This window comes from Lissotriton helveticus, chromosome 3_1 (genome assembly GCF_964261635.1).
Source record: "Lissotriton helveticus chromosome 3_1, aLisHel1.1, whole genome shotgun sequence".
NCBI lineage: Eukaryota > Metazoa > Chordata > Amphibia > Caudata > Salamandridae > Lissotriton > Lissotriton helveticus.
This window is the reverse complement of record NC_136061.1, coordinates 1,711,800,910-1,711,824,235: the sequence shown is the minus strand read 5'-3', so window position 1 is coordinate 1,711,824,235 and position 23,326 is coordinate 1,711,800,910.

Here is a 23,326-nt window from a genome sequence, read left to right as displayed (position 1 = left end):
AAGAATGCCCCTGCCACCTTCCAGAGGTTGGTCAACCAGGTATTGGCTGGACTGGAGGATTTCAGTGCCGCCTGCCTGGACGACATAGCAGTGTTCAGCGCCAGCTGGGAGGAACACTTGCGCCACCTCCAGGAAGTGTTGTTGGCCCTGCGCAGAGCAGGCCTCACAATCAAGGCCAGTAAGTGCCAGATTGGGCAGGGTTCAGTGGTCTACTTGGGGCACCAAGTAGGGAGCGGCAAGGTGGCCCCCCTTCAACCCAAGATTGATACCATCCTGGCTTGGGCACCGCCCAAAACCCAGACTCAGGTGAGAGCCTTCTTAGGACTCACGGGTTACTACAGGAGGTTTGTCAAGGATTATGGTAACATTGTGCACCCCTTGACTTCGCTGACTTCCAGGAAGCAGCTAAGACTTGTGATCTGGACTGACGCCTGTCAGACGGCCTTTGACACCCTGAAAACTGCAATGTGCACAGCACCCATACTCCAGGCACCCGACTTTTCTAAAGAATTTGTTGTCCAGACAGACGCTTCAGAACATGGCGTGGGGGCTGTTCTAGCTCAGGTGAATGAAGAGGGCCGAGACTTACCTGTAGCCTTCATCAGTAGGAGGTTACTTCCCAGGGAACGGAGGTGGAGTGCAATAGAGCGAGAAGCATTTGCTGTGGTCTGGGCGCTGAAGAAGCTTAGACCCTATCTGTTTGGGACTCACTTCCGGGTTCAGACAGACCACAGGCCCCTCAGATGGTTGATGCAGATGAGGGGTGAGAATCCAAAGCTGTTGAGGTGGTCCATTTCCCTACAGGGGATGGACTTCACGGTGGAACACCGCCCTGGTACAGATCACGCCAATGCTGATGGTCTGTCCAGATTTTTCCACCTTAGTGATGAGGACTCCCTAGGGTAAGGGTAGTTCTCCCCACATTTCTGCTGGAGGGGACATGTGTTAGACCTGGCATCATTGGCATGAGTCTCTCCTCCATTTTTTCTGTTTGCCTCCTCTGTTTACGATGTTTTTGCTGGTATATTGCTTTGGGCACTGTGCCACTGCTGATCAGTGCCACAGTACAAGTGCTCCCTATGTGAAATTGATGTATTGATTGGATTCCATGTTTGGCTTATTTGGTTTACTGTCAGTATCTAGTAGAGTGCACCAGGAGTGCCAGGGCTTGTAAATACAAATGCTGCTAGTGGGCTTGCAGCACGTGTTTTGCCACCCACAGAAGCAGCCTAGTAAAAGTATGTCTAAAGGTCTGCCATTGCTAGACCTACGTGCAATCTGACTGTCACGCGGGCTGCGCAAGTACACCAACTTGCCAGACCCTAAACCTTCCCTTAACTTCATGTTAGTCACCCCTCTGGTAGGCCCAAGGGCAGGGTGCATTGTAAGCATAAGGTAGGACAAGCCTGATGAGGTTGGCATGTCCTAATAGTGAATTACAGCCATATTCGTTTTTCACTATTGTAAGGTTACCTGCTCTCCATAAGTTAGAATGGGCTGCCAGGATTATTAATGGTATAATCCTAGCGGGCTCGGGGAGCATGGTGCAATGTCGAGTTTGGTATCCCTGAACTCAGAGTTTAATGACGCATCTGTTTGGGTGGATGGTTTTTAGACTCTGTGTTTGAAAATAGCACTTTTAGAAAGTGGCTATTTTCTTGTCTGACTGTCTACCGGTCTCTGCTGGTTTGGTGTGCGTGTGACAGGACCTGGGTGGCTCCAGAGGTCTGAATGAGTCAGTGTGGGGTGAGTGGGGCATTTGCATTGAGAGTAGGGGAAGAGTAGCTCCTGATAGCCTGCCCTGCCTGACACAATGCTGGCCCCACCTCCTGCCAGGCGACTGATGGCTCTGCCCCTGCCAGTGACAATGCTGGCTCCGCTTCCTGCTGGGCGGCTGAAGACTCTGCCCTGCACACTGAATAGGCCAGGTGCCTCGGCCTGGCAACACCCACAACAAACCCAGGATGGGGGGAAATTCCCCTGCATGGACAAAGTGATCAAAGCCAAAAAGAGGTATAAGAGAAGGACCCCATAACTGAGAATTTAGATCACTTCTGACAAGGAAACCTGAACCAAGGACAAGAAGCCTGCTGATCCAAGGACTTGCCTACCCCTTCTGCCAGTGTGCTGTTTGTTGGGGGAATCCTCCAGTTACTTCTTTATTTTTGCCAAGGAACCAGGAGAGAGGAACTGAGTGTGTACTCTCAAGCTTTGCCTAGGAAATCTCCAAGGTCTGGAAGAGTGCCAGTCTCCTGGTGAAGTCACAGGGTTAAAGGACTTCATCATTTGCTAAAAGTGCTTGTTGCTGGAACCTGAAAATCCAGCACCTCTAAAGAATCCAGCAATCTCGACGCCGCCGCCGCCGAATCCAGCTCGACATCGTGAGTGCAGCTCCCCTGTCCCGCACCTTCGACGCCGGCCGCCGGGCCCGATCAACGCTAGTAGCGACGCCGCTGCCGACGCCTCGACACCGAGCCCTCTCGACGCCGTGAACGCTGCTCACTCTTGCAACATTATCATCGACATCGACGACGATGCCGTATCCTGCTTCGACCCGTGAGCGCTGCTCCTGCCTGACATCTGTCGACGCCGCTGCAGATCGCCCCGACCTCGAGGCCCGATCGACGCCGAAGATGCGACGCCGGACATCTCGACGCCGCTGATCATCGTGTGCTTCACTTTTCCAAGGTACGGTGTTGTGGGGGTCTGTGCGACTCCGGGCTCGACGTAGCGCTCCTCGCGGTCGACGCCGAACCTTTGGATTAACTTTGCCTCGACGTCGTGTGACTCCTGTGGAGGTTACATTGTTACCAAGAACTGTTATTTAAAGAAGAAGAGTTGCTTTTGTTACTAAAGACTTTTGTGCTAAGAAGAAACCGTACTTGAACTATTATTTTTCCTTCCAAGAGTATTTATTAAGATTGTGGTATATTTTTGTCGTTATTTGGTCTTGTGCTAAGCCTTGTATAAACATCCTTATTTTTATAATACTACTGTGTCGTGTCCATTTGTAGTGTACTCACTTTATTACTGTATGTGGTCATAAATGCTTAACGCACTGCCTCTGAGATAAGCCTGTCTGCTTTGCCAAGCTACCAAGGGGGTGAGCAGGGGTTATCTAAGTGTGTGATCCCCTTGCCCTGACTAGAAAAGGTGTTTCCCTATTTGTCAGAAGTGTATACCTCTGCCAACTAGAGACAGCCGCTTCTAACACACTGTCACCCCAAGAGTCACCCAACCCTGAGTCATCGTATTAAAAGTCCGTTGGTTCTCATATATTGAGCAAGCAGTACCTCTGCTCTGGCAATACAGTGATTCCCGTGACCTGGGAGAGTGTCCTCATCACTGCCCTCCAATATCTCACTACGTGGGGCAGCTCCAGATGGTATGGAAAAATGTCCCAAGCTCCCCGCACCCTCTCAAGCAGTGCAGCGTGACTGGACGCCCAATTTTATGAAGGAGCACCCTCGTGTAGTATGTGCGGTGGAGAAGTTTAAGTTGGATAAGCCGTAGCCGTGACGGGATTGCTGCCTATTTAGGGGAAGCTAGCGCCTCCCTCCAGTCTGCCTCATCGATGTCTCCCACCTCTCTTTCCCATGCAGCCTTGACAGTCCCTGTTGGGTCAGGTCTATTATTAATTGTTTTTTTATACGTCAGTGAGACCGCCTTTTTTTGCAGATGGTCTGTCAGGAGCCTATCCTCTAATGGCGAGGACTCCTCCGGGGTCGCGCCTGGCGGTAAGACTGATTGCAGTGCAAGTCTAATTTGCATATAGCGAAACCTTTCAGTATCAGCCAGGCCATAGGTGGTCTGTAGATGTGGGAATGGAACCACTTCTCCTTTCCGCCACAAGTCTCCCACTGTTGATATCCCTATGAAGTCCCAATTTTGGAACCCTTTGGATTTACCCAGCCTCCCTAGCTTCTGTGTGTCCCATAGTGGCATTGCTAGGGTAATCACTTCCTCCCATCCCAGCGCGCGCTGGGCCACAAACCAGATGCGTATTGGGTGTAGTGTTGGTCCGGTGATCGTGTGCTTTCGTTTTTTGTTATATAGGGCATTCATGATCCCAGCCGGCTCAAGAAGATGTCTGTCAAGCCTGGAGAGACATCCGTTAACCACCACCCTCGCCAGTGGCTGCGTATATAGTAATTCGACCCATTTACAGAATTTGGGGCCGAAGCCCAGGTGCTGGAGGACCGCGAAAAGGAAAGGCCATTCCACCAAGTCAAACGCCATACACGCATCTAAGGAGAGTATGGCCGTGTCCTCACCCAAGGTCGACCTGCGCTCCATTACACTTAACAGCCGCCGTAGATTAAGCGCCGCGTTGCGGTGTGCCATAAAGTCTGACTGGCCTGGGTGAATAATTTCCGACAGATATGGTTGTAGCCTCGTGGCCAAGGCTTTGGCGAGTATCTTCGCCTTTGCGTTTAGAAGAGAAATCGGTCTATACGACATGCACTCCTGCGCCGGCTTTCCAGGCTTATGTCTAGCAACAATCGCAACGAGTCGCTGGTCCCTGGGCAGAGCCCCAACCGCCAAGCTTTCTTTATACATGTCTAGGAGGCGGGCACTAATTGTGTAGTCCCCAGTTTGTAAAACTCGACCGGAATTCCATTAGGCCCTATCGCCTTTCCGGTATGCAGTGCCCTGATCGCTTGCGCAATCTCTTCCTGCGTTATGTCTACCTCCAAAGCAGAGACTGCGTCTTCCCTGAGGGTTGGTGTTTGTATATCGTGTAGGAAGGCAAGGTATCTTCCACCGTTACATCGGCTACTGGTGTATACACTAATTCGTAATGCTGTGCTAGCGCTTCGGAAATCTGCTGCGGGGCAGTAACCAGAGTGCCATCATTGGTACGTATCTGTGCTATCCAAATATTCACCCTTTCTTTTTTCCCTAAGCAAGCCAGTAGTCTGCCCGCCTTATCTCCCTGGCCATAGATGGTGTGTTGAGTTTTGGTGAGCCTGCTGGTAACCTCTTCCCGTGTGTATGCCCTGTATGCCTGCTGTGCCAGGCGCAGTGTGTGTGTCGTTTCCTCCGAGGTACTAATCGCATGTGCCCTCTCTGCCCTCGCTACCTCCTCCTCTAGTTTGTCTATGTGTTTCTGTTTTTACCAGTGATCACTGATATGGCGTGGCCCCGTAATACAGTCTTATAAGCCTCCCACACGACCAGCGGTGAAGAGACTGAGTGCTCATTTTCTTCGAAGTGGTTTTTAGTGGCCTGAAGTAAGGATTTCCGTATCCCCCGTTCCTTGAGGTATCCTGGTCTAATGGGGAAGAGTCTCTGATTTTGAGGGTTAAATGATGTATATGTAATGGTGACTGGGGAGTGATCTGAGATGCCTCTAGGGAGATGTCTTATGTCCGTCATGCCCAGCATTCCTGTGGCTAACGTGAAAATATAATCTAATCTAGAGAGACTATTATGAGCTCCAGAGTGAAACGTGTATTGTCTGTCGGTCGGGTGCCTAGTCCTCCACACATCCAATAACCCCAGCGCCTCCACGAAGTCCAGTAGCCTGTGGGTCGCCCCCCTGTCCCTCTCGGAGGCTGTCGGTCCAACTCGGGGTCCATGACTGCATTAAAGTCTCCCCTGTAATTAATTCCCAGTGGGTAAGGTAAGCAGGAAGTTCCCCAAGTCCGTGAAAGCAGTCTGGTGTAGCGTCCTGTTGAAGTCACAGGGTTAAAGGACTTCATCATTTGATAAAAAAAAGTGCTTGTTGCTGGAACCTGAAAATCCAGCACCTCTAAAGAATCCAGCAATCTCGACGTCGACGACGCAGCTGAATCCAGCTCGACATCGTGAGTGCAGCTCCCCTGTCCCGCACCTTCGACGCCGGCCGCCGGGCCCGATCGACGCTAGTAGCGACGCCGCTGCCGACGCCTCGACACCGAGCCCTCTCGACGCCGTGAGCGCTGCTCACTCTTGCAACATTATCATCGACATCGACGACGATGCCGTATCCTGCTTCGACCCGTGAGCGCTGCTCCTGCCTGACATCTGTCGACGCCGCTGCAGATCGCCCCGACCTCGAGGCCCGATCGACGCCGAAGATGCGACGCCGGACATCTCGACGCCGCTGATCATCGTGTGCTTCACTTTTCCAAGGTACGGTGTTGTGGGGGTCTGTGCGACTCCGGGCTCGACGTAGCGCTCCTCGCGGTCGACGCCGAACCTTTGGATTAACTTTGCCTCGACGTCGTGTGACTCCTGTGGAGGTTACATTGTTACCAAGAACTGTTATTTAAAGAAGAAGAGTTGCTTTTGTTACTAAAGACTTTTGTGCTAAGAAGAAACCGTACTTGAACTATTATTTTTCCTTCCAAGAGTATTTATTAAGATTGTGGTATATTTTTGTCGTTATTTGGTCTTGTGCTAAGCCTTGTATAAACATCCTTATTTTTATAATACTACTGTGTCGTGTCCATTTGTAGTGTACTCACTTTATTACTGTATGTGGTCATAAATGCTTAACGCACTGCCTCTGAGATAAGCCTGTCTGCTTTGCCAAGCTACCAAGGGGGTGAGCAGGGGTTATCTAAGTGTGTGATCCCCTTGCCCTGACTAGAAAAGGTGTTTCCCTATTTGTCAGAAGTGTATACCTCTGCCAACTAGAGACAGCCGCTTCTAACACACTGTCACCCCAAGAGTCACCCAACCCTGAGTCATCGTATTCAAGTCCGTTGGTTCTCATATATTGAGCAAGCAGTACCTCTGCTCTGGCAATACAGTGATTCCCGTGACCTGGGAGAGTGTCCTCATCACTGCCCTCCAATATCTCACTACGTGGGGCAGCTCCAGATGGTATGGAAAAATGTCCCAAGCTCCCCGCACCCTCTCAAGCAGTGCAGCGTGACTGGACGCCCAATTTTATGAAGGAGCACCCTCGTGTAGTATGTGCGGTGGAGAAGTTTAAGTTGGATAAGCCGTAGCCGTGACGGGATTGCTGCCTATTTAGGGGAAGCTAGCGCCTCCCTCCAGTCTGCCTCATCGATGTCTCCCACCTCTCTTTCCCATGCAGCCTTGACAGTCCCTGTTGGGTCAGGTCTATTATTAATTGTTTTTTATACGTCAGTGAGACCGCCTTTTTTTGCAGATGGTCTGTCAGGAGCCTATCCTCTAATGGCGAGGACTCCTCCGGGGTCGCGCCTGGCGGTAAGACTGATTGCAGTGCAAGTCTAATTTGCATATAGCGAAACCTTTCAGTATCAGCCAGGCCATAGGTGGTCTGTAGATGTGGGAATGGAACCACTTCTCCTTTCCGCCACAAGTCTCCCACTGTTGATATCCCTATGAAGTCCCAATTTTGGAACCCTTTGGATTTACCCAGCCTCCCTAGCTTCTGTGTGTCCCATAGTGGCATTGCTAGGGTAATCACTTCCTCCCATCCCAGCGCGCGCTGGGCCACAAACCAGATGCGTATTGGCTGTAGTGTTGGTCCGGTGATCGTGTGCTTTCGTTTTTTGTTATATAGGGCATTCATGATCCCAGCCGGCTCAAGAAGATGTCTGTCAAGCCTGGAGAGACATCCGTTAACCACCACCCTCGCCAGTGGCTGCGTATATAGTAATTCGACCCATTTACAGAATTTTTGGGCCGAAGCCCAGGTGCTGGAGGACCGCGAAAAGGAAAGGCCATTCCACCAAGTCAAACGCCATACACGCATCTAAGGAGAGTATGGCCGTGTCCTCACCCAAGGTCGACCTGCGCTCCATTACACTTAACAGCCGCCATAGATTAAGCGCCGTGTTGCGGTGTGGCATAAAGCCTGACTGGTCCGGGTGAATAATTTCCGACAGATATGGTTGTAGCCTCGTGGCCAAGGCTTTGGCGAGTATCTTCGCCTTTGCGTTTAGAAGAGAAATCGTTCTATACGACACGCAGTCCTGCGCCGGCTTTCCAGGCTTATGTCTAGCAACAATCGCAACGAGTCGCTGGTCCCTGGGCAGAGCCCCAACCGCCAAGCTTTCTTTATACATGTCTAGGAGGCGGGCACTAATTGTGTAGTCCCCAGTTTGTAAAACTCGACCGGAATTCCATTAGGCCCTATCGCCTTTCCGGTATGCAGTGCCCTGATCGCTTGCGCAATCTCTTCCTGCGTTATGTCTACCTCCAAAGCAGAGACTGCGTCTTCCCTGAGGGTTGGTGTTTGTATATCGTGTAGGAAGGCAAGGTATCTTTCACCGTTACATCGGCTACTGGTGTATACACTAATTCGTAATGCTGTGCTAGCGCTTCGGAAATCTGCTGCGGGGCAGTAACCATAGTGCCATCATTGGTACGTATCTGTGCTATCCAATTATTCACCCTTTCTTTTTTCCCTAAGCAAGCCAGTAGTCTGCCCGCCTTATCTCCCTGGCCATAGATGGTGTGTTGAGTTTTGGTGAGCCTGCTGGTAACCTCTTCCCGTGTGTATGCCCTGTATGCCTGCTGTGCCAGGCGCAGTGTGTGTGTCGTTTCCTCCGAGGTACTAATCGCATGTGCCCTCTCTGCCCTCGCTACCTCTTCCTCTAGTTTGTCTATGTGTTTCTGTTTTTACCAGTGATCACTGATATGGCGTGGCCCCGTAATACAGTCTTATAAGCCTCCCACACGACCAGCGGTGAAGAGACTGAGTGCTCATTTTCTTCGAAGTAGTTTTTAGTGGCCTGAAGTAAGGATTTCCGTATCCCCCGTTCCTTGAGGTATCCTGGTCTAATGGGGAAGAGTCTCTGATTTTGAGGGTTAAATGATGTGTATGTAATGGTGACTGGGGAGTGATCTGAGATGCCTCTAGGGAGATGTCTTATGTCCGTCATGCCCAGCATTCCTGTGGCTAACGTGAAAATATAATCTAATCTAGAGAGACTATTATGAGCTCCAGAGTGAAACGTGTATTGTCTGTCGGTCGGGTGCCTAGTCCTCCACACATCCAATAACCCCAGCGCCTCCACGAAGTCCAGTAGCCTGTGGGTCGCCCCCCCTGTCCCTCTCGGAGGCTGTCGGTCCAACTCGGGGTCCATTACTGCATTAAAGTCTCCCCTGTAATCAATTCCTAGTGGGTAAGGTAAGCAGGAAGTTCCCCAAGTCCGTGAAAGCAGTCTGGTGTAGCGTCGGTGGGATGTATACCGACACAATGTTGTATGTTCTACCGTCCCATTGGCCTGCGACTGCTGCAAAGCGTCCCTGGTCGTCATGGTAGGTCTTCGACACTATCATAGGGAAACGTTCGTTTATTAAAGTCCCGACCCCTCTAGACCCAGAGGTAAATTCCGAGTGTACTGTCATGTGGAACTCCCATCTGTTTAAGGCCTTAACCGTCGTCCTTTGCGAGTGTGATTCCTGAATTAATGCCACTGCCGGGTTCTTCCGCCTCAAATATTGCAATACCCACCCACATTTGATTTTATCTCCCAGCCCGTTTACATTCCAGGAGAGCACTGTTAACTGTGGCGGCAGTTGCTGAGTTCCCTGTGCACTTGGGACTGTGCCTCTATCTCCATGGCTTGTGGCTGACATGACAGTCAATGGCTGACCAACTTCTAGGGACTAACTCAATACGATCCAACACGTCATGCTTCATAGATACTTGCCAAATAGTACCATAAATAGGGGGCGCATCCCCAACAAAGCATCCCCTTGCAAACTGACCCCCCTTCCGAACCCCCCTCCCTGCTCCCCTGCCCAGCGGATTTAAAGCTACCCGCCACCCCAACTCAGCAGGGTGCTTCAGACCCATAACTGTGTACTTGCGTGAAAAGGGGGGGAAGGAGTCCGTCCAAGCCGACCACATGCCCTGTGCATAGCGTCGTTCCAGAGCCTGCAGCGGTATCATGCACAGCCTGTATCCAGTCTCTCTTCACCGCAGTAACTCTCCCTCACATGTTCCATTCATCATTTACATTGTCTGAGGCTGCTGCGCCAACGACGTTCCAGTAGTGCTCCATCATCTCATCCAAAAGGAGACCCCCAAGCCCCCTACGCCTGCGGAGTATGTCCATATGAGGCGAAGTTCCCACAGGTCCACTTCCATATTATCCGCAGAACTGTTGCGAAGTCACTCTTCTTCGTTGCCTTATCTTGATTCTCCGCTCGCACCGTGCACTTCCTCTTCCTGTTCTTCTGCGTCGTCGTGTAAGGATTGCCTCCGTTGTCGTCTTCCCTGCCTGTGGTTCCTATTTACCGGCCTCCAGCCCTCCAGCCAATCTCTCGCCTCTCGCCTACCTATGTTTACATATAGCGGGGCAAATTTGCGAGTTCTGGCGCATCTCTACAAATCAGCAGGGATGCACCAGAACAGATGCGACACGCAATTCCCCCCGCGCCACCACGAATGCGGCGCATTTACAATGCGATGCACCGTGACACAAGGATAGGGCGATGCATCTCGCATCCTGTGGTATAAGGGCGGTGCAGTGCTGGAGTCGTGACGCAAGTGCGGCGTGGCTCCAGTAATGCTCAGGGGTGCCCTACACCTTACATGCTGCATCACACCTTACGCCTGCTTCATGCAGGCGCAGGGTTTTGACGCAGCATGGACGTAAAAGTGACTCCCTGAAATTACACTTTTACGAGGCGTTCCTATGATGGAACGCCCACCCTGCGCCGGAATGCCCACATGAAACCTAACTCAGGTTTCATGTGGCGCAGGGCTTTACAACATGACGCATCTCCCTAGATGTGTCACATTGAAAATAAAGTGCAACGTGGCGCATGGTTTACGCTGCCGTTGTGTTACAGAAGTGACGCAACAGCGGTGTAAATGTGGCACATAGGGCTTGTAAATCTGCCCCAGCATTTTTAGACCACTAAACGAGCCTTCTTAGACAATTTAATTGGATAGACACTTTCTTGCCTCCACAAGCAATCATATGCTTTCAAGATATAATGATGTATGCAGACTGTGCTCCGGCAAGTGCACTCTTTCGGAAAGCCACTCAGTTCCATCCACAATATATTGACCAACACTACAGTATAAGGAGGCAGCCGTTCGCCAGAGTTTGTATTGTTCATGTATTCATCCGCAGAATTGTTATATAACTAGTAGGCATTTATCAACTTCGTTTCGTTCGTTTGTTTATTTATTTCGAAGGTTAAAAACCATCATGAAAATACATCACAATAAAAAAAAAAAAACATGATCATAAACTTTCTCGACGACATCTCATTAAAAAAAAAGAAAGGAAAGGGGCATCACATTTAAACAGGAGAGTTATTGATACTAAAAGGGCCAGAGTGCAAATGACATACAAAAAGTCCAAATCACATAATAGATAGCTCCGTTGCCTACCAATTTCAACAGCCCATAGTGTTTCTCAGTTTAAAAGCAACTTTAAGAAAGCTTATAATGGCACATAAGGTTCGCATTTCAGTGGCTCTTTGCAGAAACAGTAAGGCAGATTTGGCATGGATGATTTTGGAGTCTTTTAAAATCCCTACTAAAAATCTTTGACGGGGTGTTTTAAAATAAGGACACAATAATACAAAATGAAGGGTGTCCTGCGGAGACCTATTGTCGCAGCCGCAGGCACCCTTCTGCTCAATTGTTAGAGTAAACCCTGATGGGTGAGCTAAATTGTGGTGCAACAAATTGAGCCTAAAACGAGTCAATAAAAACCTCTCGTGCTGACTATGCAATAAAAAGAGGTAAGGTTCCATGCCAACTTGGTTTGAGACTAGTGAATGAGCCACTACCGAGGATTTAATAGAGTCAAACTCCCTCCTCCTGCCCCTAAATTTGTCCAGCAATTGCCCTTGTACCGAGTGACTGGTGTATATGTCCACCAAGGATGGGTCCAGAAATAATCTTTGTTCATCTATTTCCCCCAGGGTATCTTTAATGTATTTCAGCCAGGGGATTTGGAGGGATTTTTCTTTCGTCAAGCAATCCTGGATGATCTGTCTTGACAGTTCCGCGTGAGGATTTAGCCAAATTTTGATCCAGGCCAATATGGGTCTCAGTCTAATCAAGTCCGCTATATATGTTATTCCCAGCTCATTGTGTGTTACTGCAGCGGAAGTGCTCAGCGGGAGTTTTAACAGTTTTTTTAAAAATTTCTCTTCCTCGCTTTGAATTAGTTGAGCATCTCTGAAACCCCAGACTTCAGATCCGTAAATAGTCTTTGAGATGCTGACTGATCTATACAGGGTCAGCACCTGCTCTGGGGACCACCTTCCCATTCGACGAGCAAAGTTTAATATGGCTCCATTAGCTGAGACAAGTCTCCTCGCCCTTTCCTCTACCAGCGGGGCGAACTTTAGCTTCTCGTCGAATAAGAGACCCAGATATGGGAATGTTTTAACGCTGTCCAGGACATGATCCCCCAGTTTAAATACAAATTTCTTCTGGGGTTTCTTCCCCACTATCATAATGAAGGATTTTGTCATATTTACAGATAGGTCCAATTTTCTCATAAAATCTGCAAAACCCTTAATTAGGCGCTGCAAGCCGACCGCCGTCCGGGCCAAGAGGACGGCGTCGTCGGCGTACAAAAGTACTGGCAGATGACGTGAGCCCACCTTTGGACAATCGGTTCCTAGTGCTAAAAGATCACTCTCCAGGCCGTTTATATAGAGGGAAAACAAAAAAGGTGCCAGGATACACCCCTGCCTGACCCCGCCCGAGCACAGGAAGGGATCGGTACTCACCCCCCCCGCACTGTAGCGGACCTTGGCAGTGGTGTTCCAGTGGAGTTCCCTCAAGATGTTGATGAGGTCCGGATCAATCCCCAGATTAAACATGATCGACCATAGTTTGACTCTGTTAACATTATCAAATGCAGCTGCTAAGTCCATGAACCCCATGTACATGGTACCTTCAGACGCTTTGGTGTACTTAGCAGTAAGCAGGTACAGGTTGAGGCACTGGTCGGTGGTTGATCTCCCAGCTCTGAACCCATACTGGGTGTCCACCAGGATATTATGTGTGTCAGTCCAATCCTGTAGACGATTGAGAAGTGCCCTCCCCAGTACCTTAGCAGAGACGTCGATGAGCGAGATTGGTCTATAACACTGCGGGCTGTCCCTACAGCCTTTCTTGTAAATCGGGACAATCACCGCAGTGGACCATGATCTCGGCAGGCCCGTTTTGATGGCAGCATTCAATACTCTCATTACCACCGGGGCCCAAAGATCCGTATTACTAAGAAAAAGATCCGGCGGGGTTCCATCTGGGCCCGGGGCTTTATTTCGTGTTAGCCCTAAAATTGCCTTAAGAGTTTCATCCAGAGATAATTCGAGTTTTTCTGCCCTTGGCCCCCTCCAGATTCCGTCACCAATGTCTACATCCTGCTGGTTATACAGGGATTTGAAATGGGCGATCCATTGTTCCGGCAAAATGTTTGAGCTGATGACTGGGGAGGTTGAGTCGTGGAAACATGGTTTATTTATAATTTTCCAGAACTGGGTGTAGTCCTTGTTTTCACCGGCCTCCCTTAAGTCTGCCCAAATTTCCTTTTGGAGATTGCTTTTTCTAATCTTAACCTGGGTTTTGTAGTTTAGTCTACAGCGAGTAATTTCATTTTTGTCCCTTGGTGTCATTTTCAGGCTCTGTTTTAAGTCTCTTAACGCTTTAGAACAATTAGTATCAAACCATCTGGGCGTGGATTGCAGGTTTACGGGCTTCTTGGTTGTCAGGAGTTTCTCTATAATTTTAGTTAAGAGTTCAAATGCCTCTACTACTCCTCTGCCCTCTATTGTAACATCTAGACAGGCCTCTATGTGGTCTTTCCCTTCACTGGCTAATTTAACATAAAAATCTTGGGGGTTAATCACTGACCACCTCAGGCGTCTCCCTTGATCTGTTGGTTTGATTTCCACTTGTTGGATCACCCCTGATGCATTTTTGATGAGATCTTTCCCTTTAATTTCTACTATAATAGGGTTGTGGTCACTAAAGGGACTCCACTCTGTCCTGGTATTTATGATCCTTTCCCTAGCCCAGGCAGATATCATGACGTAATCTATTATAGAGCCCCCTCCTTTACCCTTAAAGGTTGGTATTGGGCATTCACCAGCCTTATAAGCGGCTAGATCCATAACCATAGTAAGGGCAAAGTTTTCTAGTAACTTCATCAATAATGTACCCTCTTTAGTATGTGAGAAGTGGGGGCCCTTTTCTAAAGGGCAACCTGACCAGTCGGGAGTTAGGGGGGATAATTTGGGGCATAAGTGGCAATTAAAATCCCCCATCAACAAAACAGTTGGTTCACTCCCCGTCATCCTTTGATCTAGTTCCTCAGTTAGACCGCTTTCCAGTTGCTCTAAGATTGGGTAGTTTCCCTCCACTGGTCCGGAATTATAAAAATTCACGAACAGTAGACACTCCCCCTGATGAGTAAGTCTAACTGCTTGTATATTATCTGAGGAGCAGTCGTTATATGACCAAGAACCCTTCAGGTCTAAGTCTACATATAGAGCCAGGCCTCCCTTTGCTCTTCCCGAGTTAGTACCCTGTGCCGGTTTAAAGAAACATTTATAGCCTTCCAGTTGGCATGGGCCCGAGTCTCTAGCCCATGTTTCCTGGAGCGCTATAACATGAAAACATTTGGTAAATTCTAGCCATTCCTTGTTTTTTAATTTGGCTTCCAGCCCTGCGACATTCCACGATAGGATAGTCAGGCCCTCCCACTTTCCTTTGCCTATTGCCACATGGGTATCAGTAGCTCTCTCCACCCCATCTGATGGTAATTTTAGTTTGGCTGTTTTTTCCTTTTCCCTCTGAGGCTGGGGTGAGTCTAGTCCCCTAGTTAATATACTCTCCTCGCTCCCCCCTATGGTCCCTACTTGTGGGCCGAGATAGCTACTAATGGCCGGGCTTCCAATAAAGTTCTTAGGGGTGGGTGGAGTGACATTGAGTCAATCTATGTCCTCTAGAGATTGAAATGGGGCATATCTATTCCTCCATTGGGGGTAATCACGGTGGGAGTAGGGCTGTTCGAGGTGGCTTACTAGTCTAGGTCTGCGTGGGCGCTGTGGTCTAACCAGCGACCATCCACCCTCGTCCTCCACACGATTGTTATTTCGTGTCCTTGGGTAGAAATATCCAAGTGGGAGAGCACGAATTGTGCTGGTTTGATTCCTGTTGGAGTTCTTCAGGATGTACTCTACCAGACTGGTGTCCGTGAAGTTTGCGACTATACAGTCTCCTCTAATATCTTTCTCTCTCCCCCCCACCCAATTTACCCTTCTTACACTTAGAATCTCTCCTCTTTTCCCACTATTCAAGGGTCTATGGATGTTCAACCATTTAGAGATTTTTGAGAGCAATTGTGGGTGTGTTTCTCTCTCGTTAGGCCTATTTTCAGGTACCCCTGCGAAGATTATTACGAAGGGGGTCGCCTCAGGGGGTAGATCTAAGTGAGGTGCCTGAGGATTAATGTTGTTAAAAGGATCTAGGTCTGTATCACAGCTATTGTAATTCCCATCTCTCTGTGGGCGCTCATCTTGTCTCCATTGCATTAGTGGTTGTGTGGGAGGTTTCTCCCTCTGAATGTTATTCGCACCCTGTTGTTGTCTCCCTTTAGAGTTATCATTTGTACCCCCTTTGGGGTTTTGGGCAGAGTTGGGGACCTCATGGATCTGAGCTATAGCCTGTTGATCATGGCTAACACAGTTGTTATTCTGAGCCCTCAGTGCGATTGCCTTATTATTTGTAATTTCCTCCGTTGATTGTGAGTGATCCGCAGAGGTTTTTGCAAGTGCGTTTTCTAATGCCTTGGTTTGTTTGGAAAACTCACACATTATTTTGTCTACCTTGCTTATAATGGGTTTTAGTTGTACCGCAATAAAGGATTCTAACTGTGTTTTAATATCCATTACTACTTGCTCAATCCACCCTGGGGGAGTAATGTCCACTCGTGGGTTTTTTTCTAATGAGTTATACTCTTGAGGGCTTATTGGGGAATTAATTCTTGTTGGTGCTTTCCTCTGCCTCTGCTGGCCCTTATTCCTCCCTCCTCGCTTCCTTCCTTTCCGGGGGGGCGTGTCTATAAGTTCCGGGGATTGTGGCCCTGTGGTTTGGGCACAAGGGACCTCCACTGTGTCGTAGTTTGTTTGAGACATGCTGCCCTGGGTGTTTAAGCTATCAATCAATAATGTGTCTCTGGGGGGTGTTTGAGTGATGGCAATGAGATTAGGTGAGGAGGATAAGCTCCGTTCCATTCGTTCAATTTCCCCTGTGACTTTTTTTAGCATTAGGTCGATAGCTGTGGGTTTATTCCCCTTTACGTGGGCTGCCTCCTTTATTTCCCCCTTTGTTGGCTTAGGGGTAGTTCTCTTGGGAGGCTTAATCCCGGTCGAGCGTGTATTGGGGTGAGTTGGCATCATTCCCCTATGATCTCCTTCCTTATCGTCACAACTTTGTATGGCGTTGGTTTCTACCAATCCTCCAGCAAGCAGTCGTAGGGATTTAAAGAGTAAATATCACGGGCTCCGCTGACCTGTGCAAATTCCTATGTGTGGTATCAGGTATGTGCGGACCAAAGGGAGTGGCCCGTCCCGTCCCTCGTCGTCCCCGGACGGCCTTAGACGGCCCGCCCTCTGCCCGGGCTCCGCCCGGCGCCGTCCGCGCGCGTCCGCGATGCGGAGGAAGTGCCCTGTCTTTGTAGCGCCTCCGGGCGCGCTGCAAGAGGAAGTGGGCGGAAGTTGACGCTCAGCCCTCTGGGAGCTGTAGTCTCGAGCCGCCGCGATGTGGAAGGGCAGCGAGACCACAGCGTCAGGGCCCCAGGAGCGAGGTGGCGTCCCGCTGGTGAGTTCGCCTTGGCTGGTATGGCTGTGTGCTGGCGAGATTGGTCCCCGCTCCGCCAAGGAAATGCCCTGTCTTTGTAGCGCCTCCGGGCGCGCTGCAAGAGGAAGTGGGCGGAAGTTGACGCTCAGCCCTCTGGGAGCTGTAGTCTCGAGCCGCCGCGATGTGGAAGGGCAGCGAGACCACAGCGTCAGGGCCCCAGGAGCGAGGTGGCGTCCCGCTGGTGAGTTCGCCTTGGCTGGTATGGCTGTGTGCTGGCGAGATTGGTCCCCGCTCCGCCAAGGAAATGCCCTGTCTTTGTAGCGCCTCCGGGCGCGCTGCAAGAGGAAGTGGGCGGAAGTTGACGCTCAGCCCTCTGGGAGCTGTAGTCTCGAGCCGCCGCGATGTGGAAGGGCAGCGAGACCACAGCGTCAGGGCCCCAGGAGCGAGGTGGCGTCCCGCTGGTGAGTTCGCCTTGGCTGGTATGGCTGTGTGCTGGCGAGATTGGTCCCCGCTCCGCCAAGGAAATGCCCTGTCTTTGTAGCGCCTCCGGGCGCGCTGCAAGAGGAAGTGGGCGGAAGTTGACGCTCAGCCCTCTGGGAGCTGTAGTCTCGAGCCGCCGCGATGTGGAAGGGCAGCGAGACCACAGCGTCAGGGCCCCAGGAGCGAGGTGGCGTCCCGCTGGTGAGTTCGCCTTGGCTGGTATGGCTGTGTGCTGGCGAGATTGGTCCCCGCTCCGCCAAGGAAATGCCCTGTCTTTGTAGCGCCTCCGGGCGCGCTGCAAGAGGAAGTGGGCGGAAGTTGACGCTCAGCCCTCTGGGAGCTGTAGTCTCGAGCCGCCGCGATGTGGAAGGGCAGCGAGACCACAGCGTCAGGGCCCCAGGAGCGAGGTGGCGTCCCGCTGGTGAGTTCGCCTTGGCTGGTATGGCTGTGTGCTGGCGAATAATGTGCCCAACGCGCACGCTGCTTTACATGTCAATAAGAGGGCCGCGATACAGAGCTCAGCTGCCACTCTGATTAGATCGGGAGCTGCTGACAAGTATGTGCTGTGCGCCGTGCCCCTTTTCAAGTATCTATTCACAACCTGTATGGATTCTTCTGGCAATTACCTTGAGCCCCTTGTGGTCTCATCCTTTTCGAGTTATATTCCACTTGGTGTAGGATCTCGATCCCCACCAATAGGTTTTATGCCATTACCCGTGTTTTCAAGTACTTATTGGCACTTACATTTGGCTGACCAGGATTCAAACCCAAACCATTATTTACCTTGTCCCACCCCTCTATAGTTAAGCTTAGACAACCTTTTACCTTTGTATTCTGGGTAATACTATGATCCCCCAGGCACAGTCCTTTGACTTATTTGACTGCCTCTGTGACTGGTTACACCCCAGTCTGTGTTTCACTCACTTTCCTAAAGAAATTAGGTTATTTCATATTGTTTTTCGCATTTACAAATGTTACGGAACTGGGGCCCACACCCATATCCTTTCCTTATGGTTTTTACATTAGGTTACTTATAAACCTTTTTTGGACTTATATGAGCAACGCAACACTGACCCACTTAGCTAACAGAACGTGAAGCCACAGCATCACTCTTTTTAAAGTAAGTGTCAATTACATTGCATAGATTGTAGTAGCCCCCTGACCTTTTCCAGTAACACCCACTGGAACTTGAGCTTAATAAGACCTTTTCTCTTTCTCTCTTTATAGCGTCTCTGATATAAGAGCCTCAGGGCCCATCTACTCATAGTCTGCAGCCAGCTTTTTTTTCGTGCTGCTGGCCATTAGTAATTATTCTCAGTTTTATTAATTTATTAACACACTCCTATCCTCACATCACCAAACGGATGCCTAACATCTGATTGTCCTTGGGTGCTCTCCCCCACCACTTCCCCTTGGTCCTGATGAAGACCATTCAATAAGGCTGAAGTAACCTTTATGATTATAGGGGTCGAAACGTCGACGGTTGTGTTATCATTTGTGAAAAATAGGCGACAGCGAGTTTGTATCAGCGCTTATATTGTGTTATGTTTTACCATATACTCATCTGCCTTTATTTGGTTGTATAGGTTCAACAATTTTGGATGTATTTATTGCACCATACCTTCCCTTTTCCATTACCCTCACCATTACACATTCTCGCCCAAGCACTCTCCTTCCTTCTTTTGAGCACCATTTTTATGGAAAGTTAGGACATTAAATGCTGTTTGTTTGATATAATCCTGTGATATACATATCATGATATACATAATCATGTGATGAAATAATATCACATTCATATGAATCTTCCGTGGTGATCTCTAATTGTTTCAACTTTATTGTGCCTTCAATTTTATTAGTTTGTATGTACAATTGATTGCCACTGTGACCATATTCTTCTGTACCAAATTCCTCACAATGCCTGGTCTTGTCTCATCCAGATATATATTATACACAGAGCTTACCTTACTCTAGCCAAAATGAATCCGTACTTTCACAGAACAGATGCTTCCTGTCCCCGGTGCTGCTTGGCGGATGCAATCTTCTACACATGCTCTTAGCTTGCCCTAACTTGCACCTATATTGGCAGAGAGTAATACGTTGCCTGACTCACTATACTGGTAGAAGGCAAAATAATTTATACGGTGTAACAACACTTATAACTGCAAAATGTATGCACAAATATCAACACAGTATTATTAGTGCTTTGTTTCCTTTCTTTATGTTTTAGTCTTGTGTCACATCACAATGTCCTTTGTCAGCCAACACGTGTTTTGTTGTATACAATGGGAAATCGTCCCACAACTTTCTCAAGGCTACATAAACAAAACAAAAGGGGCCAATGTGACACCATACAGAAACTGGTGTATATGCATCATTTTAAAATCTCCCCGTGCCTGAAGTGGTTCAAACACATCACACCGGAGATCATATTTTCATGCACAAGGTGGAGCACAAAACCACAAGCCAGTGTAAACATAAAATCAAAGTGGACACATTTATCATAAAGGGGATCACCTGTTGTCCCAGAACGCCAGCAAATCGGTGATGGAGGAAACATATAAGTGAAAAACAAAATGAAACAAAATCGTGACCTCTCCAAGACCGTGTGCTAAAAGAAACGAAGTGACAAACACTCGCCTGACAGTGAAGAAATAGAGTGACCAGCCAAAGGCAATCAACTACTAAACGCCAGACAAGCGTAAAAGGAAGTGGGGGGGAGGGTGTCGGAAGAGTGAACATAGCATTCACCTTTATAAGCCACAAAACCATGCATATCTGAAATAATTTTTCAAAATAACTTCAATATCTTTGGTAAATACCTCTGCGAAAAATTATGAATATCCACTAATTAGGAAAAACATATTGTACGTATGTCTACTTTCCTTTCTGGAGTCAGACAGAATATTAATCCACCTGCTTCTTATGTGGTGATAATTCCATCCCACATGGGAAAAAAGGAATATCTATTTTAGTTAGATATCCAGCTCCACATTTATGATGGATCTTCGTAGGATCCCAAATCATAAGCTCTGAAAATAAAAGGGGATTTATCAGTATAACAGACGGCCCAACAGCACCGCATCCACCTCTTTACGAGTGCTAAGGTTCAATATAAGGAAATGATAACTCTCTACTTCCAGCGTGTTCAGCATTACCACCGTCATCAGATACACGCTTTTTTACAAGTACCCCACCACTGCGCCCTCTATGCCATCGTGCCGAAGATATACGTTACGCGATAAGCTAATAAGTATATCACCACACATCCACAGTCACGTCATCTTACTGTTTAGAGACAAATTTGTCTTCAACTCAGCCCGCCGTATATCTCGAGTAAGAGAACACCAACAAACCATGCGTTTCTGGTAGAACATTGTTAACTACGTGAGAGGCATGTCTCCTAGGCTAATATATCACAGAGACAAGCAATACAGAGTCACTTCTCGATTTATATACCTGGGCCTTTTAGTGGCCTAGAGACTCAATACCCGCAAGTGGAAGGCACCTAATTCCCTGCCCCTCAAGGCCTGGGTGCGATCGCTCACTGCCTGGGCACAGGCGGAGAGTGTTCAGGGAAAGCAATCTTGGACTACGAAAATAACCCCTAGCCACTACCTGAGACACAATAATGGCTGACCTGCATGCTGACACACAAGGTTCCTCCACCTAATTGAACACATTGCCGGTGGACGGGGGTTGGTGGTGGGAAGGGAGCGGCCTACACCCCTCCTTGAGACGGAGACCTCAACTGCAACATTTTCGACTGCAATACTTTCACTTCCAAGATCTGTCTAAGAAATTGAGACCAATACCACGTCTTTTTACTATTGTCTTCCTGATTGCCCATACTGTACCTAACTGCCTGCAGGAGGTATATGATTTTTGTGGCCTGAACGTTCATTTTTATTATGATTGTTACCATAATTGGTACTTATGAAAATACACTGTTTGATTCTTCTATTGCGATTTGTCATTATTGTCAAGTGCTCACCTGTAACTGCATTGTATTCTCTAGATGCACCTTTGCAATATATCTGACAACTGTAAGTACCCACCTATTGTCCACCTCTCGCAACACATTACTTTACTATGCTTCCTAGACCTAGCAACACCATATGATACTCTAACTCACTATAATATGATGCAACTGCTGTTACTAGTAACACCCTGATTATTGTTGCTTGTATAACTGGATTATACTAAGAAAATTAGATCCGCACTCTTAGAAAGGTTTTCTGTGCTATATTCAATTAAATGCATAACTCAACAACACAACGTAAACATATTTCAGTCCTCCTAGTGGAGGCTTTTGATGTAGGAAGGGGTGCACACAAGTCTAGGCAGAAGAACTGGAGAAGGGGTTTATGAAGGAGTGTAGTGATTGTAGACGGCCAACTTATATTTTACAGTACACATAGAAGGGGGAAAAGCAAAAGAGTAATGTAATTTTTCACGAAGAAGGGCATTGACCATGTTTTGTTTGCAAGCCTTGTAAATGCCATTCATGGTACAAACTGAGAGGAAAGCAGTTTGATAGAAAGGGATAGATTTCTCTAATTTCTCATACAACCTGTACTAACATGAAAATGGTGTAATTGTTTCACCATCAGATTTATATTACCTATTGATGGTTTCAGCATACATCCTTCTAACTGGGCTCTGCGGCCTACACAATCTTATATTACAAAGCTGCAAAGTGAATGTTACAATTTTGCATCACCAGCTCTTCTATTGTGGAATGTCACCACGTATTACATAATGCAAACATGTCTTTGGGTTAGTGTATTTGAAAACAAGGATACGTCTGGAGATCAATTAATGTAATCAGTAGTGAAGGAACAAGCAGGTTTATGGTGATCAGTAAGGGGTCTAGTTGAACTGCAGAAGAATAGGAGGGATTGGAATATAATCAGGCAATTAATTTTATATTGCTTTGAATTTTAAATCTAAACTAAGCAGTGATTATTCTTTCAGTAAGTTGCTATATTAAAGAGGTAAGTAATAACAAGATCCTAATAAATAAATAAAAGGATGCCGTATTCTTCTTCAGCAAAATAATACCATGGTGATCTAGTTTTTGAACTAGATTTATGCATGAATGAAATTTGAAGTGAAACACTCTCGGAAGTCATCATCACACATATTCAGCTATTTCTGGCCTCTCCATGTGTGCCTTTCTGCATTGCTCAATAATTCTTCCAGCTAAAGTGCTCGTAGGGTGGCAATGTTGTATCTGGTCAAAGAATGTGACAAATTCATGAAGCAGTGTTATGTTCTTTGATTGCTACTGTTAGACTAATACAGATATACTGCACTCTAAATTCCGTGTAATCACATTTGGTTACTTTTTGTTATCTGTCCTGTCAAACAAACAATAATACTACTGTGCAGGTATGAGTAAATATGATCCATTTTCTAGGAATGTGGGACAATTTGTCTTCCATTACAGTCAATGGCTGTACGACACAGCTGCACACGGTGACAGTAATTTTGCCTGATCTGCCTCCACTGCTTGGCCTGCTGCTACAAAGAGCTATTGATTATTATGCTGTGGTGTTATCGACTGTCCCTTTGAACACAGGCTTTATTTATTGTGCAAAACAATATACTTAGCTGCACGTCAATTCCAGTTCTGCCAAGGAAACAAATAGTACCATGTGCAAATGTCTCTTCCATGCATTATTATTTTATTCTAAGTAACAGAAAAGTAAGTACATTTGTGTCTGTGTGCGGTACGTGATCTATACGTTTCTTTACAATAAGTGGAGTATTGAGTTTGTCTGAATTGCAGTTTATGCCATGAAAAAAAATCCTTGTATTATCCATTCATCTCCACTGTTCATAAAGTGTTCCTCTTTCTATGATGCAATATTGCAATGATGATTAGACTGCACAAACAAAAGGGTTCCATTTATATCATCAGGAATAAAATAATACACATTTGTTTATCTTGTAACTCTTTCACCTCTGAATTAATATACAGCACATAAACAAAACATGAAAGGTTACCAACTTGCATTTCACTCTGCTGGGCCCCAATGTATTTGTAGAAACATACAGAATTGTAGCTAGATATAAAGGAATGAGGTTGATTTCGACTGAGGGCCTCCAAGTGATCTCAGATGGACAACA